A 24782-nucleotide genomic window follows, 5' to 3' on the forward strand; every position below is an offset into this window, starting at 1 on the left:
AGAGGTGATTCTTGATACCAAGATAAGACAAAAATTATACACAAATCTGGACCTAGAAATGCTTCCTTTCGGCGCTATGACTAGCTGAAAATTTGTCGGAAAAATACAAAAATAGCCATAACTCGAGAGCAAAATCTGGGATCGAAGTCAAGCAAAAGGGTTGTATATTACTTTTAGTTATAGATTCTATAATATGTTATTGGATGTGGTACAGGGGCGTCAAAATTGTAATCTTAAAAAAAAAAAAAAAAAAAAAAAAAAAACTGGAGAATTTCTGGGGTACTTTATCAAAAGCTGAATGAGGAAAATAAACAACAGCCAAATACAATATGTCAGCGTTCGATTCATCTACTTGATCTCAATACAGAATAAACTCTCGGGGAAAGAACTGAAATGAAACGAAATCCTTAACGTCTGATGGTTGTGCCTTTACGCTGACAGAGACGGATGGTAATGAAAGCTAATTATTGTGAAAGAATTTATGGAATGACAGTGAAATTGAGATCGGGAAACTCCCAGAAAACACATGGACGTGATTTTGTCGACTATAAACTTTCATGGTCTGGAAATGAACGAGAACTCCTTGCACCAGAAGTGAGCGCTCTATTACTAAAGCCACCGTGCCCCTACGTTGGGGAAAGAGATTACGTGTTGTTTGCCACGGTGTAGTTTGCCACGACTCGATTTTGGTGATGATTTCGATAGATGAATCGGTCGAGTAACTACGACGTGTGATAAACCAATGTATGAAAAGTACTGGCGCTGAAAATGTGGAATCTGTAATTTTCTTCCTTCGAAACGGTAAAAGTACGTTATCCTAAAACAGTTATTAGCTGGTGGGCCGCGTCCTCCCATCTGGGTGTGTGGACAGGTTGTTGGTAAATCGCCATTAAGGTGTTTTTTAATACCTATTATTGTTTGTAAGGAAGATGAAGTCATACAGGGCTTACAGAAAGGGAGGTGGTAGTGTTCAAATTGCTGACAATTACTGTTCTAGGTTACTTGTAGGAAAAATGCAAATTGCATGATTAACATATAAAGACATCAAGTAGATTTGAAGCATTAGTAATCGTACCATGGATAACGAAGTGATTCACACAGTTTTCTAACGATGTCAAAGTGCGGAAATAGATTTCTACGACGCCGAACTTGGTTGATTGATTTAGTATATCGTCCCTTTCAGATCGAAGGTTATATGAGATATGGACCTACAGCTTTAACGTGGGATCCGACCAACGTGTGCTTCCATCGGGAGTCGAACTCGGGTTCGTGGTGGTGGTCCCGTACTAAAGGAGCATACGCTAATCACATACCCACGAGAGAGCTCACGGTGCTTAAGTAGCTCATAGCAAGATGGCAAAAACATGTAATGGCAGGGGAGTGCGTCATGAAATAGTACAAATATCTTCAACCAGTGGTCGATCAACCGCCACTGGTTTTTCAGTGATGGAGGCATACCGCCTCTGGTTTTTTAGTGATCAAGACATACTGTCAAGAGAGAGTAGATGCTAAATATCTTTAATAAATCCATTTTTATACACAGTAATTGACGAATAGCTTTGCACGTAAACAGGTTTTATTTCTTATGTAGAAATAATTTTTAAGTTGACAACACCGACATTTTGGTTATCTTTTCCTACCTTTTGTTTTTAAAATGAGATGTCTTCAATGAAGTACATCTAATTTATATTTTGATGTGCCATATTGAATTGTTTCTTTAGTATATATATATATATATATATATATATATATATATATATATATATATATATATATATATATATATATATATATATATATATATATATATGTGTGTGTGTGTGTGTGTGTGTGTGTCTTTATTCATATAAATGTTGTGTTTTGAACATGAGTGGATTTAGGGGTTGTCTGCTGTGGGGGTGATTCCTCCGGGGGCTCGGAATACCCTTCAGTCGAGTAGGGGGTCCGGGAGCTTTTCCGCAGGAAATTAATATAAAAACTCGGTCTTTGAACAGTTTCGTGTATAATTCTGTATGATACAACATAAGTTGTTGGCGAGAGATCAAAGTCTCTCCATGCCCCGTCCCCTACCCCCGTGATCAAAGAGAAGCTCTCCAATGGTTTTCAGTCATTATGTAAATAGAAATGCAATCTTTTAGGCAACATACCCTTACTATATTTCAACATATAGATAGCCGGTATGTCGAGTCAAAATCGTACTAAAGCATACCGCCTTTGCTTTTTTCCCCACTTCGAACACTGCCTTCAACTGATTGTCTGGTATGGTCTAGATTAATAAGTGAGGATATTTACTGGGCGCATTTCGTATTAGTGTGTTCCACGTTACGATTAGCAGTAGACGTTTTTAAGATCAGTTCTACAAGACCTACGTAATCAACAATAGCGAACAAAGTTGTATAGGCTACTTCACTGAGTCACAATTACTACTTTTAACCTGTAAAACATTCAGTAAAAAGTATTTTAAACTGGGAAGAGATTGACATAAGAACTGACGAAAGGAGTCTTTACAGTGACAAAGCTAACTTTAGTTTCTTGGAAGAGGGCAAGTGTAGGGAAAGAAATATTTTTGGTGTAGTAAAAGATTGTGCTTGGTTGTTGTTTATTTTCCTCATTTAACTTTTGATAAAATTACTCAGGAACTCGCCTAGTTTTTTAAGAGTGATCCTTGCGCCGCCTCTGTATCACATGCGATTGTGCATTAATAGAGTTGAGTTGATTTTAGTTTAGCGTCCCTTTCAGCAGCGACGCTATATGAGACGTGGACCTACTGATTAACGTGGAATCCGAACCACATGAGCTCCCGCCGGGAATCGAACCCGGGTTGTGCATTAATAGAATTTAGGACTAAATATAATGGACATTCCCTTTTACCCGATTTCGATTCGACATTCTGTTCTCGAGTCATGCTGTTTTTGCATTTTTCCGACAAATTTTCGGCTGATCATAGCGCCGAAAAGAAGCATTTCTACAACCAGATTGGTGTATATTTTTTGCCTTATTTTGGTTTCAGAAATCACATCCCAAACGTTGCCGATGTTGTTTTGTGAAACATCCTGTATAAAACATTCCCTGTATTAAAAGCACTGCTTATGACTCTACCTAGGTCCCTGCAGAAGACCCCAAATAATAATTAATAGGCTGTGGAATATCTACTGCTACATTTTAAATCTCTCAATAAACGATTGTACTAAATTCTCAACTATTTTATTATGAAGCTGACGATAACGAAATCTTGGCTTTTAAATAAACAACTCCATATATCTGGGATGCTACAAAATTCCCTCGACCAGATACAACTCATAACCTTGGATATTGAACTGCCCGAAAGCAGCTTAAACTGAACTAACTCCATGGTATTACATTTAATTTTTCCACCTTATTCGTGCACCGCTAATTTATCTTCTATATAAATAAAATGAAAGTGACTATATGACTCAATAGCTCTTGAACTACCCGACCGATCTCGATCAAATTTTTAACATACAGTAGATGAGGCTCGGGCCTGGGATTGTTTTTATCATTTCACTTTAACGGTGCAACTTGGGGAGATATAAAAATGATTGAAAATGATCGATATTATTGTCGAATCCATAGTTTTCGCGGTTGCTGAGATGAACAGTGACAATTCCAATGCCGTTTTAAATCCAAATTGAGCCTCGCACTTTGAGGAAGGGGAAAAATATATAAAAATGACCGATATCAGAGAATGTTTCAGTAATCGTAAAAAGTGACTGACTAACGGAACATATTACTATTTTTTTCTTATTTTAACCTAGCGAAGCGGGTAATTGACGCTAGTTATTACAAATGAACAGTTCGCAGGATCACTATAATGAGCTTATATAAAAGTTGGTCAAGAAGTATTGAAGAATTACATTTCTTTTATATTTTTTATGTTCTGGACTATGAGCATGGAACTAGTTTTTCAATATCATTGTCATTCAATCTAATTATCGACTAGTCTACTATATTTCTGTCAATCAACATACTTTTCAAGTCGTAAAATGCAGGGATCTGGATAGAACTACTTTTCCCACACAAGCAGCGAGTTTCCCTTGGCAATTCCAAGATCTGTTCCATGCAGATGACTTTTCAAACTTTCCAACAGAAAGCAGAGTTACAGTGCCAGATTTGGAGTGGAGGAAGATTAAGGCAGCTCCATCCAACCTATACATGTGACTTTCTGCATCGACATATGGACTGTAATGTAATCTTTCGTTACCATGAAGCAATTTAACGCCATTCTCCAACTCCGGTATCTGACTTTTAAGTGCATGACTCGGCTTTCTAATAATAAATAATACCAACCCTTGTTCACTGTCGATCCATATTACGGAACGAGTTTTACACATCCTTTTGATTATGGATAAAAACTCTCATTAATTTGTTGGACAACGTTGAAACTTTAGACCTCTTTCTCGCAAGAAATCCGTGATGTTTCCAGTCCATAAACTGGCATTTACTTTACGAGTCGCTATGAAAGAGTAAACTTTAATCCTTAGCCTTTACTCCATGGAAGCATTGTGGTCTGTCACCATAAATGCACAGAATAGAACCATCGACCGGTAAGACAGGATGTCATTTTTGTCATAAATTCCGGATTCTCTGTAAGAGGTAAATCACTGTCGAGCTAAAGGATTAAAGATGATGTAAGAAGTTTCATTGCTAACAGCACACACACACACACACACACACACACAAATATAAGCAATTCTGCGATACTTATTAACCGGTCCAAGTATTACACTCTTCTGATTGCTCAAAGCTAGCAAAGGATCGAAGTTGGACCGAAATATTTCCAAGTACCACAAACTGATACGTAAAATACGGTACTGAAGCTGTAAAGTGAAACATTTCGTACTATCAACTTTCTAGATCGAGTAAATGGGAGATTCATTCGGACTCAGTATACGGTAAAACGTTGGAACAATCATCAATAAAATATGTTCCATCACCACTGGTAGTTTACTTGCAATGAACTGACATTTTTTCATCCACTATTGCCTCTAATTTTCTTGTTTTGTATTATCTTCTTTATTGCCATCCACCAATAGCAACCTTCTTCTTTCTTTTGCTATTTCCTTTCACCATAATCAAACCTCGTACCTGCGAGAACAATTTATTCCCAATTATAACTTATTTGTTTTTAGTTAGTTTACATTCCTTTTCTTTTCTACTCTTTTTTCTTTATATATATATATATATATATATCAAATGCCCTCTTCTTTATTCTGTCCAACTTTTCATTCTGTTCCTCTAAGCTAATTGTCTCAGTTCTGCACACGAATGTTTGGAAGGCTCCCTCGTAGATAGAGGTGGGGGGACCCGGGTTTCTTTTCCCGATAGTAGATCATGTAGTTCGGATCCACTTTAAGCTGTAGGTCCAAATCTCATATAGCAAATTAACCAACCAACGAATGTTTGGAATCTTGTATATAGGGTTCTCGGTTCTGTGTTTCTGAGCTCTCAATACAATAATCAACAAACAACATTTGACAAATCTTCTTAGAACTTTTTATTCAAGAACCCACAAAATATACTCTTCTTCTCCAGAAAAGCTCATTTAGATATGACCATTATACTTTTCTTTCTCATTTGCCATATCTATATTTCACATCCAATACAACAGTTGGTCAATTGTACTATTACTTTGTTTCCTAATACCTCTGTAATTTACTCAGATTCTTTCGTCTCATTAATTTGTCACTGTTTACGCATTTGTAATACCGTATTATCACTGCATTTTCTTCAAGGAATTCCTCAAGATTTGATAAAATCTTGTAAATTTTCGTTGACATTCATCGACGCTTTCCGCAGAACTTTTCAAGACGGAAAGTAAATTAATCTGAGGAGTATATCCACGATCACGGTTGTAGCCAGGTGAAAGCAAAACTAACATCTTTAGGTATTCAGTTTTGGTGGCTTTGTTATAATTTGAACGTTACTATAAAGCATTAGCTCACTTCCAAACGATATTTTTATCTCCTTAACCAAAGGATGGCAGATAACATAGAAGAATTAAATTATATCTTTATTCTGTGGTAGTTACTTTGCCTACCCAAAATTATTATTGGAGTAATTGTTCAACTCTACAAAATGACTATTAACTTTAATTTAATTCAACCTAATGTAAAAGCAACTTCTGGAAAACTCCAAAGAAAGTAGAAGTTAAATAGGAACGAACGATGATTTGAATGTTGTGAAAAAGTACCGCGTTTTTCTTTAAAAACTCTTTTGCCTATCATTTTCCTCCTTTTGTATATTGGTCTTTCTCTTTTTTCTTCTTTTTCTTTAATCTATCACATTCGTGAGGATGAACATTACGAATATTTTGATTTACATTCACTGCATTATATCCGCAAATTGTCTCAGATGTCACAATTACATATATCGTATACTAGTGGTTCCAAACCTTTCTGATTGACTACACTTTACCGACACACTTATTCCATTTTTTAAATTAAATAATAATAACATATATTATAATAGTGTATCCGTTAGTTTTGTCAAGGTACTCCCGTTTCCTTCCACATTTTCATTCCACTCATTCTTCCATGATCATTCATCTGCTTTAATCATTGCCTCCCTTAGCCTACCTGACATAATCGTGGGACAGTAAACTAAAAGATTTCACTTAATATTATAATGTAAAGTTATAGGTTTCTATAAAGGAAACCAAGAAAGTTCTATCGCTTTTTCACCCACAACCTTCGAACATCGATATATCCCATAAGACGTATCGAAAGATCAATAATACTCCCCATCAGCATCGACGACCCTCTGCCAACGCTCTGGAAGACCATGGATTCCATCCCGGTAGAAGTTGGTGGACAGTGAAGCGAACAAGATACCAAGTGCATTTTGCACCTCTATTAGGGATTTGAAATGGCGTCCTCTAAGGTAATTGTCCAAGGAATGAAACAGGTGATAATCGGACGGAGCAATGTCCGGAGAGTATGGCGGAAGCAATAATGTTTCCCATCCAAGGCGTAGAATGGTGTCCTGGGTCATCCTAGCCGCGTAGAGCTTAGAGTTGTCCTGTGACAGGAGGATTCCCTTGCGATTCACAAGTGTTGGCTCCAGAGTTTCGAGCGTTTCTTTAACACAGCTCAACTGCTGACAGTACACAGTTGCATTGTTGCTCTGACCAGCTGGTAGCAGTTCCCGTCCCGATGCACGATGCCGCGAGCAATCCTCCAAACACACAGGATGACCTTCTTCTGGTGCAGTGCTGGTTTCGGCTGTTTTGGAACCAGTTCATGTAATGCTAACAAACGATGACGGCGCCGTGGAGCTTCGTACAGGACTCATTTCTCATCACATGTCAAAACCCTGTCCAGAAATGGCTCCTTCCTCAGATGAGACAGCAAAGAAAAACATGTGTCTACTCGCGTTGCCTTTTGGCCCGGAGTTAAATCATGTGGGACGCATCGAACCAACTTGTAGTACTTCCCAAGTTGATGGAAGTGCTGCCGACTGGTTTCTCCACTCGCACTGAATTGTAGTTCCAGTTCCTCCATATCTGGCCGTTGTTCGCCTCAATTGCTACCTGAAGATCTTCATTTTGTACATATGTTGGTCTTCTAGCACGTGGTGCGTCTTCGAGTGTATTGTCACCGTCCTTTTAAACTTGTTAAACTACCACTGCACTGTCCGCGTATTTACAACACCCTCCCCAAAGGCCTGGCATATCTTCCGCCCCGCTGCAGCTGTGTATGACCCCACTTTGTACTCATACAGCATACACATCCTTTGACACTCTTGGAGGTCCCATGTTCATTCTGTCCATACGCAAGTTCACGGTGTAATTGAACTGTCATAACCACGTAGTATGTTGGATATAATTACACCAACAATTGATCTTCGCCTTATCTCAATTCGAATTCAACTCACGGTGTTAGGGCCAATGGAACACAGACCTCCACAAAATGCGTCAGAACTTTATGGTTACCTTTATATGGAGTGGCTCTATGTAGTGCTGGGCATGCAGGGTAGCTCAGTGGTAGAGCGCTTACCTCTGGTGCGAAGGGTCCCTGGTTCGATCCCCTGACAACTAAGTTTGTGGTGGACAACATCGTGTACGTGGGTTTTCTCGGGGTACACCTGTTTCCTACGACTTTCTCACTCCACAAATTCTTCCATCTTCAGTTACTTGCCTTAATCATAGTCTCCCTTAGCCTAAAGGGCATAATCGTGGAATGTTAAACTGAAAGATTTCATTTCATTTATATGTTTGTTACTGCGTTAACTAATACAGACTCTCAAAATGCTTCCTGAGAATTAACCTATTATTAAATGCTTCGTGATTTTAAAGTTCTAAAATTTCGTGACACACCCTATGGAACTGAGTGACATCGGTTGGAAACCACGGCCGTACAGTATATGGGATGGATAATTACGTATTTTGAATATAGAATGGTCACTGGCTACTGCAGAAGTAGAACTGTTACCTACTCCAAACAATATACAAAAATAATATAGAAAAATACACGTACATTGCAACAGAATTGTGTCCTCCCCGTTGGTCTAGTGGCTAGCACGCGAGGGTGTCCCAAGTTCAATCCCCGGTGGGAGAGCCTGGAAATATGAATGGATTTTGGTAGTTCGGATTCCATCTTAAAATGTAGATTTAAATCTCACCCATGCTGAAAAAATACGCTAAACTCCAACCAACCTACCAAATTGTATTGATAGAACCAAGCGAAGAAAATATCAAAACATAAAATTGTTGGTCGTTCATTGTTCCAATGATCTAATGACGATTCCCGTTATGGACATAAATGAATCATAGTCCATGAAAGTCACGCTTGTGAAAATTCACATTCTACTTATTTAATATATCTGTATAACAAGCACATTACATCGGCAAATTGGCCTTTTGTGACTATTGGAGTGGTAGTGCGCTAGATAGTTTCGACTTGCTTGAGAAAGTCCTACTGGATCACTACCACCTTAGGCCACCATACGAGCAATAACATCTTCTGTGGATGGAGAGAAAGCTTATGAAACCACCCTGGATGTTAATCATGATCCACCCTTGTCCCAATCATTTACCATTGTCATAAAAGGTCTATTTTTCATCTGAACTAACAATTCAAAGCAAGAAATTTTTCCGGTTATTCCTTACATTCAGAGAAATGACCACCACCAGACAGCAATTCTTGTTGGCGGCACCCATAAGTTCATTTTTTTTTCACTTACCGAGCGCACGGTGCTGCCGAACCCACATTTAATATGCTGTATGTTTACTTGTCTGCAATGGCACACTTTTCCGAAATTCTGCTTCCACGGTGTTTCTGCATAGCTCATCCGAACATGATGTTGGTTGGTGTTCATGGGGCTCATTCTGCAATGATGTCACCGGAACGAAATTTGATAAACCACTAACGAATGGTGAGTTCATTTGCTATTCCTGGCCCAAATGCAAAATATTAACGTTTTAGTGACTTGGTGTGCAGGATGTCCCAGTTTGAGCCGTGCAAAAAAAAAAAAAAAAAAAAAAAAAACTCGTAGCTAATTGTGTGTCCTCCATGGTACCATTTCATACAACGTTCAACAATGCACTTCCTTCTGCCTGTCTGAGTACCCTAGGGTGCTTGTGGGCATGTACTGAGTTTGACACGTTAGATGCGTCATCTTACTCCATCCGTGTGTCGTGTTGCAAAGGCAAGTTTCTCACCAGACGTCAACGAGGACATTTCATTCGCACCATCATAATATACAGTCTGACCAATTTCACTCTAAGAACAATTTATTTTTCGCTGTTCATTACTCGATTTTAAAAGTGGCCCTCCGGATTCAAATATACAAATAAACAGTTTCACGTTTCAAGTCCGCCAATGTTCACTGCATGCCCAATTTTCGCACAGAAGAAGCAAATTATATCGGATTTGTTTCCAAGCTTTTTGTAGAGGCTAGAAGCATTCTTATTACTATCAAAATATCGCGTTGACCTAATGCAAAATGTAGGATTCATCTCTTACTTTCTAGAAAGTGACGGAACTGACAAAAAAAAGTGGACAAACTGCTTATAACAGAATAAAACAAAGCAAAACGCTTTCCACTGGTCTAGTGGCTAGGCGCGCGCCATTGGTGCGCGTGGTCTTGGGTTCGATTTCCAGTGGAACAACCATGAAATTTGAATGTATAACAATGGTTCGAATTTTACTTTAAACTATAGATCCATGTATCGTACAGCCACGTCTTGCTAAACTTCCGTTAAAAAAAAAAGGAAAGGAAAAAAAGAAAGAAAAAAGGGAGAGAAAAGCAAACAACTCTGAATTGTTGTTTGAAATTTAATTGGTTTGAACCAAAGCATAACAGCCAAGGTACAAAAAATGAAATGAAATCTTTCAGTTTTACGTTCCACGGTTATGCCAGCGACACTAATGGAGATGGTGATGAGAAATATATAGAATGAATAAAGTGGAGGAAACGGAAAAGCTAAGAGAAAATCCACGCATACGGTGTTTGTCCACCACAAAGTTCACTTGGCACGAGCTGGGATCGAACCAGGGATTCCACACACCAGAGGTGAACGCTCCGCCACAGCGGTCCCGGCAAAGGTACCGTAGATAGTACAGGTAAATTGCTAATCATCCGAAACTAGCTATACATCCATCCGAAAGTAGTTAGGCTATTTGTATTAAAGAACGTAATTAAAGAAGTTACATTTAGCTTTATTTTAATTAATGCAGCCTATATGATATCCATAATTTAAGCTGTTCAGAAAATGAATAGTTCTTTTGAATTAATTGGCAAAAAAAAAAAAAAAAATGTCGTATATATTTCCAAAGTATAAATAATAAATATAATCCAAGAGCTCCCTTGTCGAGATATGGTTAGCGTACGTGCCCTCGGTGCGGGAGCCTCGGGTTATATTTCCAGGAGGTCATGTGATTCGGATCTCTCAAAGCTGGAGGAGACGCTTAACTCCAAACCAACGAACCACATATAGGTATTTGAGAATCGGTTTCGGAATAATCAATAACGGGACATCAAACCTATTCGGTTTCTTAGTTCTTCAATAAAGTATTACTCCTTTCGGTGCAAAGACCAAAGCACCGTCTTCCCATTTGAAGGACGTGTCATCTATTCTTGTGAAATCCAAGGAAGGTCAACAAGGTCGGACACTTACTTATCTTTACTGTTATGAAAAAGCCACTGTTCTTTAATGCCACAGGAGCTCTTCCTTTTCACAGTCTACTTCCTGCCATCCTGTTCTGGGTTCCGTTCCCATGGCATTTAAAGCAGAAAAAGAGCATATATACAGTATTCGCATTAAAGGAGAATGAACCGGTTATCAGCAACACCGTTCAAATAATATATAGTACCGTTCACCGTTCAAATTATATAATGTACAGAAAATATCGCTAAACTATTGTATTAACAGCATTTTACTTTTTCTTTCTTTCTTTCTTTTTCTTTTTTTTCTTTTTTTTGAAACCTCCATGTGTTATTATAGGAAACAGATATATAAGACTCATGAACACTGGATACATATCTATGCGACCTTCGATCTTTTCTCTAAAGGAATTTATCGTCCTTCTGGGACATATGGATACTGTATACTGCTCAGAAATTTCGCAAGGGTAAACAACGAAAGATGCCTTAGTTCCTTATATACATTTAAACAGAACAGTAATACGAGATTAACTGCCTCTGTATATATTCGACAGATAAAGATCCCAGAACACAGCGTTTGTTGGGTGGGAGAGAGGCGATTGACCCGTTCGACTCTTATTTATCAATACTCATACGCACTGCCGCAATACTTACAGTATTTGATTTGTATCTATAACGCAGAACTTAATTCCAATTTCCCAATAAATACTAAGATGATGACTAACTATTAATGTTATCACTTATCATTCTTGCAGATAAAAAAATATTCTAACTGAATAGCTCCTATCAAAGAACACTAAACACAAGCTCAGCACCAAAATTTTCATCCACATTCTTTAACTATCCATCCAACTGTTAAAAGTGGTTTTTTTTTTTTTTTTTTTTTTTTTTTTTTTTTTTTAATAATAACAATTATACTATGTATGATATGTCGTTACTTTTTGTTTGTTTGGTAACTACTAAGGAAGTTCTGCCTAGCGTCGAGTGCTAAAAATGGAACAATACAAAAGTTAAGTAATCCTATTTCAAGAACTTTTCTTCACTTTCAGTAAACAGACTCGTCAGCTAACTTTGGAAATGTGTGTCACTCTAATCATGTGCGTGTCATCAGCAGCGCAGACGACGCCTGATAGATTCAGTCGCCATGAAATACAACATAGTCTTCTTTCTATACTTTTGGATTCGCTCGTCAATGTTCAACTGGAAATTAACAATATGAGAACACAATTAGTATACATGAAAAAGAAAATCGGAAGAGTACTACCATAACGCTTCTGCTTCCTACCTTTTAATGAGATCCCCATCATCCTCAGTCCAATGGGAGATGTTGAAGGACGCGTAGAGGACGCAATGGCTGAGCGAGGCAGTTGCTAGGAATGGTGCCAACCTAATGGTGGAGACGAGCCGCGCGCCTGCTTGTACGACGTCTGCAGAGCAACCGACCTTCTCCAATTCAACAAACTTGGCAGGCGATCCGACAAGAACTGTTCTTCGTAACGATCTCTTTACCCAGAGAAAACCGCATGCGGATGACACAACGAAACAACCCTTTTGCTCTTCCCCATAACACCCAGCGAATTCGAGTTGCACTGCTCTTAGCACTTTCCTGTCCACACGACCTTCGAATCCATAATGTTCGTATTTACTGCTGCTGCCAATAGTAAGCTGCAGAGTGTAGGTTATCAGAGACAAATGACAAACAGAAAACTTGCTCTATATCTGTCACCAATCTCTGAACAACGAAAAGAACAAGGTTCACTTTCTTGTATGTTCATCCACATACAATGGATAGCATTTTAAAAAGCGAGAACAATGTACAGCAATTGGATTTACAATATATAGTAAGGGAGATAGATAACGATCTGCTTGTAACAAAGACAATAGTACGGTTTAATATATTATTACTAGTAACGTGGTCATAACGTTCTGCAAAGCCGTTAATTTATTTCTTGAAAAGTTCATTAAAACAAGAGGAAAGAGAACACGTGTGAAATTATGAGCAATAATTTCTTTTCAGTTCTGTATGCTGTTGTCTTGCTTCATATGACTATCACTGAGAACATGGAAGGAAGACAGTCAGCAAGTGTGCTATCCCGATAGTTTCACATCACAATGTTTCTTGAGACTTCAGTAGGGATCGTTTCTCGTCCTGCCAAAAGAATCTCTTTGTCATATAAACCTGATGCAACTGATTTTACTTATAGAATGAATATGACAATATCGTTTAGCGTTAGGTACAGTTTCCCCACTCCTTCTTGTCATATTTTGGAAGTAAAATCCAGAGCTCAATTAGAAATACCATTCGACTGATAAAAAAAATCTGAGAACCCCCACTTGGTTTAGGGACTAACACACTTAACTTTGGTGGTCTCGAGTTCGATTCCCGGTGGAGGTACAGTTGAACGACCAAAATGGTTCGGACTCCACTATAATCGGTAGGTCCACGTCTCCTTTAGCCTAGCAGGCATAACCATGGGACGTTAAACTAAATGAAACAAAAACAATATCTGACAGGTATTAGGATGACAATCTAAGCAAATATCGAAGAACAAACACAGGTCCAAAACACCATGACAGTATTTATTCATTATTATATTCGTAGATAATATGTATAAAACTATAACAATGGAAACTTTAATATTTACACCCTTAAACTCTTTTCTTTCTAATACTTTAATTAAAATAATCTACAGATTGTTTGTACCGATTTTTTAAATATCTAAATCAAACATTCGATAATGTGAAGAGTGAATCTTTGATGTTATTACTTAGATAAGGAGATAAAAGAAAATTAATAAATGAAAACATTACAGCGTTACAGCCCACCCGACCAAACGGATTTTTAATCGTTTGAGTGTGGCACTGCGAAGCGTAGTACGAGAGGTCCTGGGATTCGATTAGCAGTAAAGGCACTCGGTCGATTAGGTGTAACAGCTTTTCCAGGCCAGCCATCCTGAGTGAGGTTTTTCCTAAGTTTTTCTCATACATACGAGGCGAATGCCGGGACGGTACGCAACATAGGCCTCAGGCCGCTACCTTACTTTCCCGGATAGCGTGCGCGCCGAGGGATGTAATTCCTCACATGTGGTGGGCTTAACGTCATAGATCCGGCTAATACCCAGAAATAGTAAATAATAATAATAATAATAATAATAATAATAATAACAATAATAATAATAATAATAATAATAATAATAATAATAATAATAATAATAATAATAATAATATATTAATTTAGGCATGGTCACATAAATACACTTTCATTACTGTTTTAAGATTTCAGAAAAGGTGGGTGCAGTAACTGAGAGGTAGAGCGTTCACCTCTGGTGCATGGGGTTCATGGTTCGATTCCAGCTTGCGCCAAGTGACTTTTGTCGCGGACAAACACCGTGTGCGTGGATCTTCTCGGGGTTCTCCCGTTTCCTCCCACTTCCTTCATTCCACCATTTCATTCATTTCTCATCACCGTCTTCTTTAGCTTAGCCGGCATAACCACGGGATGTGATACATAAAGCTTTCATTTCATTAAAAAAACAAAAGAAAAAGAATGCTAAATTCCCCCTTACTTTTTTTTTTTTTTTGGCAAAATGTAATCTTAACTTATTCTCCATTCACACCCATTAATTAATTTAAATGTACATGTATTTAAAGTTAGAATAATTTCAGTTTTTGGTTACTTTCGACCGAAATTAAGTAGTCTACCGAGCACACACTAATCAAAATGTTCTACAAACGCATGGACGCATTACATAAGATTGGAAAAGAACCTCAATGCAGTACTAAGAGTTCCCGTAAGGTTATAAACATAAATAATATATTGTATAAAAAAATATTAAGGTAATAAGAGTAATTACCTATTTCGAAATTTGTGGAACAATCCCATTTCTGGGCACTTAGTCTTGTCCTGTGTCTTGCCATATACATATGTTCTACTGATTTCGAGACATCAACCTCCACTTGTGAGTTGCAGCATGAAAAACGAAACTAAACAATTTTCCAATCAATCTTGTCTGACTTATTGAGTTTACCTTCTTTGGAAGTTGAGATGGTGCGCTTTTGAAGATTTTTTTCTTGTCTCTCCTTACCTAAAAATTGACGAACAGCATGGAAAAATATTTTTTCTTATCTATTTAGCGCTAGTTATTTAACATGTTGTCGTCTTCCTTCCTGCTATCGCCGAGATACACCAATTCTTAGCCCCCGGGACGTCCTGTTCTCCCAACAGTGTGCTGACCCATTGTAAGAAGCGAAATCGCATGACCAATCACGTTACTTCATATTTTTTCTGCCGTCGTCAAAATGCGTCGTTACAACTTGTTTCTACTTTTTTTTTTTCGTTTACTATTATCACGCCTTGAATGCTTCCATTTTCCCGTTTTTCGAAGTGTCCATGTTCTTAATTCATATTCCGTCAGGTATCGTTATGTTCTTCGCTGTTAGTTGTCATTTCTTTCTGCAGAATACCTGCTTTGCCGGTCTTATTCTATTTTTAACTTCTTCCATCCAAATATATCGCTTTCCAAATATTCAAGTACATTCACTTTTACAGTTTTCTCTCCGTCAAAGAAAATTCTTATTTCCTCTTGTCTCTTCGATTTGTCTTTTTGGACTTCCCATAAGGTATGCTATGCGTAAGTATGGGAATTGCTATATAAAACAATTATGTTAGTCCGTTTGTCTGTCTATCGATACGTATTAGAGCAAAACGTTAAGTGATAAGAGAGAAACGACTTTTTGAAATGCATTCAGCGTCCCCAAAACGGGTTTTACCACCAAAACAGGAAGTTACAGAAATTTACTAACCAACCAACTCTATGGCCTATGGAACCCTGAGGTACAATACTACGTTCACAAAAGCTCTCCATTAACTTCTATCCTTAGCCAATTGGAACCAGTTTCTACTTTGTATTCCTGTTTCTGGTCGATCCATCTTAATATTGTCCTCCCATCTGCGCTTAGGTCTTCCTAATGGTCGTTTTCCGATTGGACTTCCAGTCAAGACTTTGGAAGCTTTTCTACTTTCTTCCATTCTAGCTACATGACCTGCCCACCTAAGCCTCCTAGACTTGGCGACCCTAAAAATTATATAGTTCCTCGTTACCTATGAAGTTTCCGCCATTCCTCTCTCCCGTTCCTCTTGAGTCCGAATATTCATCTCAGGATTTTGTTTTAAAATACTTTCAGTCTAAGTTCTCTCCTCAGGATAAGCGACCACATTTCGCAATCATATACAGAACGACAGGTATGATTATCGTTTCACATAGCTTCGAATTTCTGGTCAGAATTCGGGACGACAGAATTCGGAAAAATTTTGAACCGAATAAACACCAAACCTCTGCTTTTAGTCAATATCTAATTACTTCGTAAATATAGTCTAGGTTCCAATTTCAATATTAATCCCCACAGAACAAAAACAGTAATCGAGATAGCGAAACATAGCTTTTTGAAATAGATTTAGAGTTCCCAGAATACGTTTCATCTCTACTTCTATCCTTCTACTCGAATCGTGACTGGTAGAAATACAAGATTTACAGTTTTAATACTGACGGTCACATTAAAATGGTAATAGATAGCGAGAAGCATTTCTAAAATGGATTCAAGGTAGGAAGAAAAGATCCTATTTCCGCCCTTATTTTTCTAGAAAGGGGTAAAGATCTGCATAACTTCCAGTTTCAAATCTGATCCCCTTAGAGCAAAGACTAGATAGGGAGAAATTGTTTCCTCGTATTGTGTGAATTTAGTGTCTCAAGACCGGGTTCCATCTCCGATCAAATCCTTCTATTCTAACAGTAAGTAATAAATCTACAATTTATTTTTGGTTTCAATATTAAACGCCCATAGTTTAGAGGTTTGAAGTTTGGGGTGGATTATTGGGGATGTCAGCACCAAGCACAGGCCTATTTGTCCCCGTCTCCATCATCACGCCTGCTCAAACCAGATTGCCCTCATGAAAAAACTAAAAGAACAGTGTAAAAGCAAAGAAATGAAACATTGCAGAATTAAAAAAAAAAAAGAAAAAACAGGTAAAAGAATAATATATAAAGGTAAAATTATAACAGTAACAATCAATACAAAAAATAAATATGACAATAAAGGATAAAACATAAGCAACGAAAAAGTAAAAGAAAGAATAACGAACTAAATATTCTCAGTTGAGCTAGGCCAACAGCATGCACAAAGGCAAGAACACGATGAACATAACACATATCATCCCCCGAAATGAGCTCCTTCGTGGCTAAGTGGTTAGCGTACTCGCCTTTGGCCTGGGAGACCCGGGTTCGATTCCTGGTGGGAGCTCATGTGGTTCGGATTCCACGTTACTCAGTAGGTCCACGCCTCATATACCTCGCTGTTGAACGGGACGTTAAACTCAAACTCAACTCATCCCCCAAAGTTCGGTCAAGGGTACAAGGTACCAATAGTTTGGAAGTCAACCGTAGTTTCACAATATGGAACTCAATTCAATTATTATCTTCTTGTGTATTTGCACGCTAAATCTTAAAGCAGTTTATGAATTTCCTTAATTATCTACGAGTATTATCAACCACATATAACGATATTGCAGTATTTAAATTTGAAAAAATGAAATCTTTGAGTTTTACGTCCCACGTTATGCCGGGTAGGCTAAAGGAGACGGTGATGATGAGAAATGAATGACATGGTGGAATGAGGAAATGGGAGAACCCCAGGAAACCTACGCACACAGTGTTTGTCCACCACATAAATTGTAGATACAATTGTTCTTGCTGCGATAGCCACAAATTCCAGTATGTACGTATATATCGTCACATGAGAAACAGATGAACGCAACTCCATTTTCATAGGTTTACAGGCAAGAGGACAAAAATATTATTTTCTGAGAAAGATGTGTTTTTAATAAGATGGTAATTGAGCTACATTACAACAGATGATCGACAAGGAGAACAGATGGCATTACATTCCATTTACACCAAGTGGAGCTTTCAAAATTATGTCAAAACATGAAGAAAACGGAAACCGCATTTTTGTAGTTATGTTCCTCTGGTTCTCATGCGACGATATACTGTCATATTATATGTCTATTTTATATAACCAAATAAAAAATCTCTGACTAGCTACATCGACTTTAACTGGAAGTGAGCTAAGCAATTAGCTTATGCGCCTTTGGCGTGGGAGACCAGGGTTCTATTCCCGACGGGAGTTCATGTGGTTCGGATTCTACCAAATTAATCAATAGGTCCCGTCTCATATAGCCGTGCTGCTGGAAAGGACATTAAACTTAAAACGTCCATGGGCGTTTCTGGCGGGGGGACGAGGGGAGGCGTCCCCCCAATATTTTGAAATACAAAATATTCAATATTTTATTCTAATTTAATGTATTTACTAGTGAAAGAATAACATATAAATAATAATAATTATATTTATTTGGAATATAATATTCAGACTGTGAAACGATTATAACACAATTCTTGATATACCTTAGAGTGTCCGTTAAGATAAGCAGAAAGGTAACAAATGGAATCGGAATCGAAGATAATATAAACAGGTTGGGCTAGGTAGTACCATTTAAATTATTTTCTTTGATGTCCCCCTCCCCCCAAATTTTACATGCCAGAGACGCCAGTGACTCATTCAACTTGAAGTAATCATGTTTCTTTCCGTAAGGACGAAACAGCATATGCTTTTCCTCCTGTGCATTTCAACTATTCTATATACAGAAAAAAAATCAGAATATGTAATTAGATCTATCGATTTCTATGAAAAACGGGAGGAAAACATTTGATATATTAATCACCATCCCAAGTATTCTGGCTACCGGGTTCGATTCTTGGTGAGAGAGCACTGAAACTTAAACTTATTATGATGATTCGGATTCCACTTTAAGAATGCTGGAAAGGCTCGCTAAAATTCAGCAAACAAAGAATAATTCCATCAGAATGTGAGGCTACTGCCTTAGACTAAGAAGTTTGGATACGTCATGGTCTCCTTTAATCGCTTCATCTTAACACATCATTTAATAAGTTGGTAGGATGACTAATAAAACAATAACTTTTAGGCAAAATTCGACTTTATTCATCGACATAGTCTCCTTCAAAAGTGATTTATTCATTCCAACTCTTCTCTAACATTTCGATGCCTTTTTTGTAAAAAGATTTATCTTTGGCCTCAAAATAGGCTTCAGTTTCAGCAATCACTTCTTTATTGGAGCCAAACCACTTTCTCTGGAGCATTCTTTTTTAGGTTTGCAAAGAGGTAGTAGTCACTGGAAGCCAGATCCGGACAGAACGGTGGATGGGGAAGCACTTCAAATTGCAATTCGTGCAATTTTGCTCTTGTTGCAATCGACTTGTGACACGGTGCATTATCTTAGAGCAAGAGCAATTTTTCTTCTTCATTTGGAGTCGTTTGGTCCGCAGTTTCTTCCTTCAAACGCACTAATACCGCCATATAACATTAGCTATTGATGGTTCTTCCTTCTTCAAGGTAATTGATGAATATAATACCGTCGGCATACCGAAATACGGAAGCCTAAACCTTATCATCAGCTGACATTTGTGTTTTTGGTTGCTCTGGATAGCTTTTTCCGGTTGCTGTCCCCTCAGCTGACTGCCTATTTGACTCTGGAGAGTAGTGATGAATCCAGGTTTTATCCATTGTTATGTACCTCACGAATATATATATATATATATATATATATATATATATATATATATATATTGCGATGAAACAGCTCCAAACAGCGCTCTGAACCGTTTACGCCTTGTTTTTCGTCGACTGTGAGCAAACGCGGCACACACTTAGAACAAAATAAATGAATAAATGATCATGGAAAATGGTGAACACACTGCCTTCTGATATCTTTAAGGTGTCAGCTATCTTATGCAACTTCACTTTATGATCAGCCAAAACTATTTTGTGTACTTTTTCTACATATGTTTTCCTGATCAACTGCCGAATTTGTGCGACCAAAGCGTTCAGCACCATCGTGTTTGTACGGCAGAGTTTAAATTCAGCAAACCATTTCTCTATCGTTTGTCTCGATGGATCAGAGTCTGAGTTACACTTCTCAAGCCATTGCTGTGCTTGAATGGTATTTTTTTATTATTAAAAAAAACAATGCTTTATTAAATTCAGATTTTTCCATTGTTTTGAAAATTACCGTGAAAGGCAACCAGGATATATCTCTATAGATAATTCATTAAGAATACTCGTATGGTAAACACGGGGAAGAAAGAATTGTTCTGACTCTGCGATGAAATATATGAAACAGGGGAGTGGCCAAGAGATTTTCCGAAGACGATCATGATACCGATGGCTAAGAAATCGAACCCAGAGAGATTTGAGAATTATACAACTATTAATCTCATAACTCAAGCAGCAAAAATTTTGCTTCGAATTCTGAACAGAAGGTTGTAAGAAAAAATGAAAAAGTTGAGGAGGAACAGTTCGGGTTCAGGAGAGTTAAGGGAACACGAAATGCAATTAGATTATTAATAGTGATCGATGAAAGGTTTATATAAAAAAGAGAAAGAGGTAAATGTGGTATTTATTTATCTAGAAAAGGCTTTTGACCGTATGAACTAGGAATTGTTGTTGGAAGTTCTAAAGAAGATTGAGTTGGAATGGAAAGATCGAGAACTTACATATTAACCAATAAATGTTAGAATAGGGGACATGGGTGCCCGAAGGGGAGGGCAGGGTGGGGCCCAAGCCCCCCTGGCTCACGAAAATATATTAAATTTCTTAAGATTTTCTTAATACAAATAAAAAATACCAAACGTAATATAGCAACCAAGGATTTGAGCGCCCCTAGAAAATTTTCTTCAGGCGCCCATGATAGAGGAGGAAATGACAGAGGAGAATGTAATTGGAAGGGGAGTTTGACAGGAATGCTGTCGCTCGCCTATAATATTTAATACCTATCTAGAAGAGATAGGAAAAAGAGCCGACGTAATGAAGACGTCATTTCGTAGGAAACAGAATGATTAGGTGTATATGGTTTGCAGATGATATGACACTTGTGGCGGAATCTGAAAAGTAAATCAATAAGATGTTAGAAAATTTCAAAAAGGGCTGCGAAGAATATGGGATGAAAATAAAGACAAAAGCCATGTGATTGGAACTAAGCCGTCGGTGTCAAATATAAAATTAGGAGGAAAGAACATAGAACAGGTGACTAGTTTTCGATACCTGGTGGTAGTATTATTAGTGATGATACTAAGTGTGGATGTGAAATAAAAGCAAGGATAGGAATGGCGAAAGAAGCATTTATAAGGGAAGAAAAAGTCTATTTTGTGGGACCTTGAATAAAGAGTTGAAAAAATTACTCATAAAATGCTTCGTGTGGACTATTGTATAAGGCAGAAACATAGACATTACGCAAAAATGAGAAAGGACTTGAGCTTTCGAAATGCGGATGTAAAGAAGAATATAGAGAACTAGCTGAGTCGAACAGAAAACGAATCAGAGGGTGTTAGAAACGGTGGGAGAAAGTGAAACTGTTTGGGACATTAGCTTAGAAGGAACTGTAGCATAAGGGACGTGCTGGAGGTAATGTTGGCTAAAAGAGAAGGAGAGGGCGAAGGAGACTACAATTAATTAATAGACGATCTCAAAACAGAAAAATTATACGTGAAGACGAAGAGGTTAGCGGAACATCGTGGAGCATGGAAGCTTCTCAGTTGTAGCAAATGAGCTGCTAATATTGACAGAATACCTATGATTATAATTTAAAATTGGAAAAGTTGCACCACTAAAACCTCTGTAACTCGTGGACTAAACGTCAGATTGTTGTGAAATTGACACACGTATCATTTTGAAGGTTAATACTTCCTAAACATCATATGAATTTGTGAATAGTGGCGACATCTATATGTCATCCTACGAACTTGTTGAGCGATGTGTTATTCAATTAGGGAAGACCGGCCCAAAATGGCATACCAGGGTAAAATGGCACAGTGGCTGTTTTCGAAAACTGTTTGATTAGAAACAGACAGTAAATTGTTTAAATGAGAGTTTGATCTAGCAACACTAGTGAGCAAAAATGGCGTCTATGTAGGTAAAACGCAGTAGGTGTTATCGGCGGTTGAATTATTTTACAGCACGAGGAAGTACAGACATTTCAATATATCAATTGTAAAGTACATTCTGTTAAAGGTAGGTTAAACGTAGAAAATTCAAGGTTAAGTTTGCAAGTAATGTGCAGCTACCTGTTTTTGTTTTCCCTAGGCATCAGGGTAAGATGGCATAGTAAATACTATACTATGCCATTTTGCCCCAGTTTAATTTGCCGAAGTTCTGAAGCGTTTAAAGCAGGTTTTTTTCAAATACATTTGCCATGTATTACAATCAAGAGGTAGAAAGGTGCTTGAAAACACATCCGGGACTAACCGTGAGTCTTAGTAAAGTCGCCAAATTGTTTTCGAATGCTTATTTGAAATCTGCAACAACGCTCAGTGCCCTTTATGGATTAAAAAAAAAAAAAAACTAGTATATGTCCTTTCAACAAAGATATGTTTCCAGACCATTTGTATCTACCAGCTGCTACTACAGATTGACCTAAGCCAGGGAACGAAAGTGAACTGAGTGTGGATTCGAATGAAAAGTGTGAACAAGTCACAAACCGGCAAGATAAAAACGCTACTTCCGTTGAAGATATTTCCCCTTCAGAACCAGGTCCATCTACATCAGAGCAGGAAAGAATTTCAGAGGTTCTTGTAGCAGTTTCCGCCAAAACCTTCATTGAGTACATTTCTCCAGTACCACGAGCTAGAAAGAAAACGCGAACATAGAAAAGAAAGAGGTCTACGCGTAAAGAAAGTCAGCTCCTCCCGTGTAGTCCATACCTCATGGAACTGAAGGCAAAGAGCGAATCTAAAATTAGACCTGCAACACAAAGAAGATCGAAAAGAACTATGAAACGTAGGATCTTAGTCTTTATTAATCTTAGTGATAAACACGACAAGAGTCTAGTGCCTTAGCCAAAGATTTGGAAGCCATTGAAGATGCTAACGATGCGCCATGTATCTACAGTAACGAATTTTACCCCTTTAAAGATCTTATGGTACAATTTGTATCATACAGGTGTTTTATGGTACATTGCGTTATAACTCTCCTATTTGAGCTTTTTCGTGAGGCATTGTAGAACACGTTACGTATGGTTTCACACCTTCTTGCGTCGAGACATAGGAGGTGATGACGTCACAACTTGAAACAATATATTTTCTTCTGTTAGGCCTATGTTCATTATATTTGGCGGCTTATTTTTGCACCTAGAAGATTGAAATTTTGCACAAACATTCAGTCCACCGAGCAGTATTTATCAGATTTTTTTCAGATCTCTGCGTTAGCACACGGGGGGTCCAGAGGGGCAAAAATTTGAAAAAAGGGATATTTTAACCAAAAAATCCATTTCTTCGGGATTTTCCCGCCTCAGATACATGATGGAGACACGTGAGTGGTACCGTCTGAAAGGCAGTTCTATTCTGAAGAGAATGATGGGCGAACCATGATCCTAGGGTAATAAGGGATGTCTCAGGGATTTTTACAAAATATCCTTCTGTGTAAGGGAATATGGGGTATTATCGGTATATTTTTTTGGTGGGCTTACTTTTGCATTGAAATTTGGCACACACATTCAGTCTACCGAGTAGTGTTTATCAGATTTTTTGAGATCTCTACGTTCACACAGGGCCGTTCCAGAGGGGCCCAAAGTGTGACAAAAAATCCCCGAAATTTTCCCTTGGACTCAATTTTTCCCTCTCCTGGTATACGGAATGGGCATGTAAGTAGTACAATTTGAAAGCCTGCTCTATTCGGAAGAGAATGAGGTATGAACCATGATCCTAGGATAACTAGTGACGATGCAGTAGCTGCTTGACTGAAAGTCTAAAAATACCCCAAAAACCCAAGATCTTAAAAGGGTTACAGCATGTCCAAAGCCTGAGAAGGTTGGTTGCGTTGTCAGCTTTGTTTTCTCTGGAGTCAAACTGCAAGTGCTGGATTATCTCCAAGGGACGAGATGTTTATTTGTGAAGTCTGTGAAAGTTGAATTAGTTCTTCATTTTCACTTTTCATTTCGTGTGTTGTCGGCATAATCTTGAAACATATTTTTAGTTTCTTTAATATTCTTTAATTTCTTTTAACATGTTCGTAATTTTTACGTTGTTTTGCAAATAAAGTTTAGTCCTACATTGATATTATTAAATGTATTTGTTTGAAAATGTTCCTTCAGCCAGTCTGTATGTTCTATTTATCAGTATTCATTTTCCTATGCTTCTCTTTATATGTTTCATAGAAGCAAGATAGTGTGCCATTTTGCCCTGCCTACCCTGGCACAATGGACTTTCTGAATATTTTTCAAAATTTTAAAAATAAAAAAGTAACAATAAATAATATCTCTGCTCTCCACATCAATATTCAAGCAACATTCCAAAGAAGAAAAAATGAGAAAGTTTTAAACCTATTCTGAGGAGATATTCAGGCATAAAGTCCTCGTATGCTATTTTGGGCCGTTTTGCCCTACTATATTTAATAATTAATTTAACAACTATAATTAATTAGTTATAATTTTTTATAATTATAATTAAATTATATTTAATTAATATGTTAATTTAATTTAATAATTAAAATATAACTCTTTAACATACACGAATAAAATATCATTTTAATCCTTTTTC

At 37.6% G+C, this 24782-nt stretch overlaps 1 protein-coding gene across 6 annotated transcripts in view; it reads right to left on the reverse strand.

Moving 5' to 3' along the window:
• LOC145685135 (uncharacterized) overlaps positions 1 to 24782 on the reverse strand; it is a 263787-nt gene that overhangs the window by 83116 nt on the left and 155889 nt on the right. The window contains exon 1 of one of the 6 annotated variants that reach the window (XM_081757500.1): positions 12410 to 12820. The exons of 3 other annotated variants lie outside the window; for them this stretch is intronic. The gene's annotated coding sequence lies outside the window, so the exon portion shown is untranslated. Of the gene's footprint in view, positions 1 to 12409; positions 12821 to 24782 lie in introns of those variants that run through there. 2 more of the 6 variants (XM_081757506.1, XM_081757484.1) reach the window with 2 other exon arrangements.

Source organism: Thermobia domestica, chromosome 1, assembly GCF_964235325.1.
Source record: "Thermobia domestica chromosome 1, izTheDome1.hap1.1, whole genome shotgun sequence".
Classification (NCBI taxonomy): Eukaryota; Metazoa; Arthropoda; class Insecta; order Zygentoma; family Lepismatidae; genus Thermobia; species Thermobia domestica.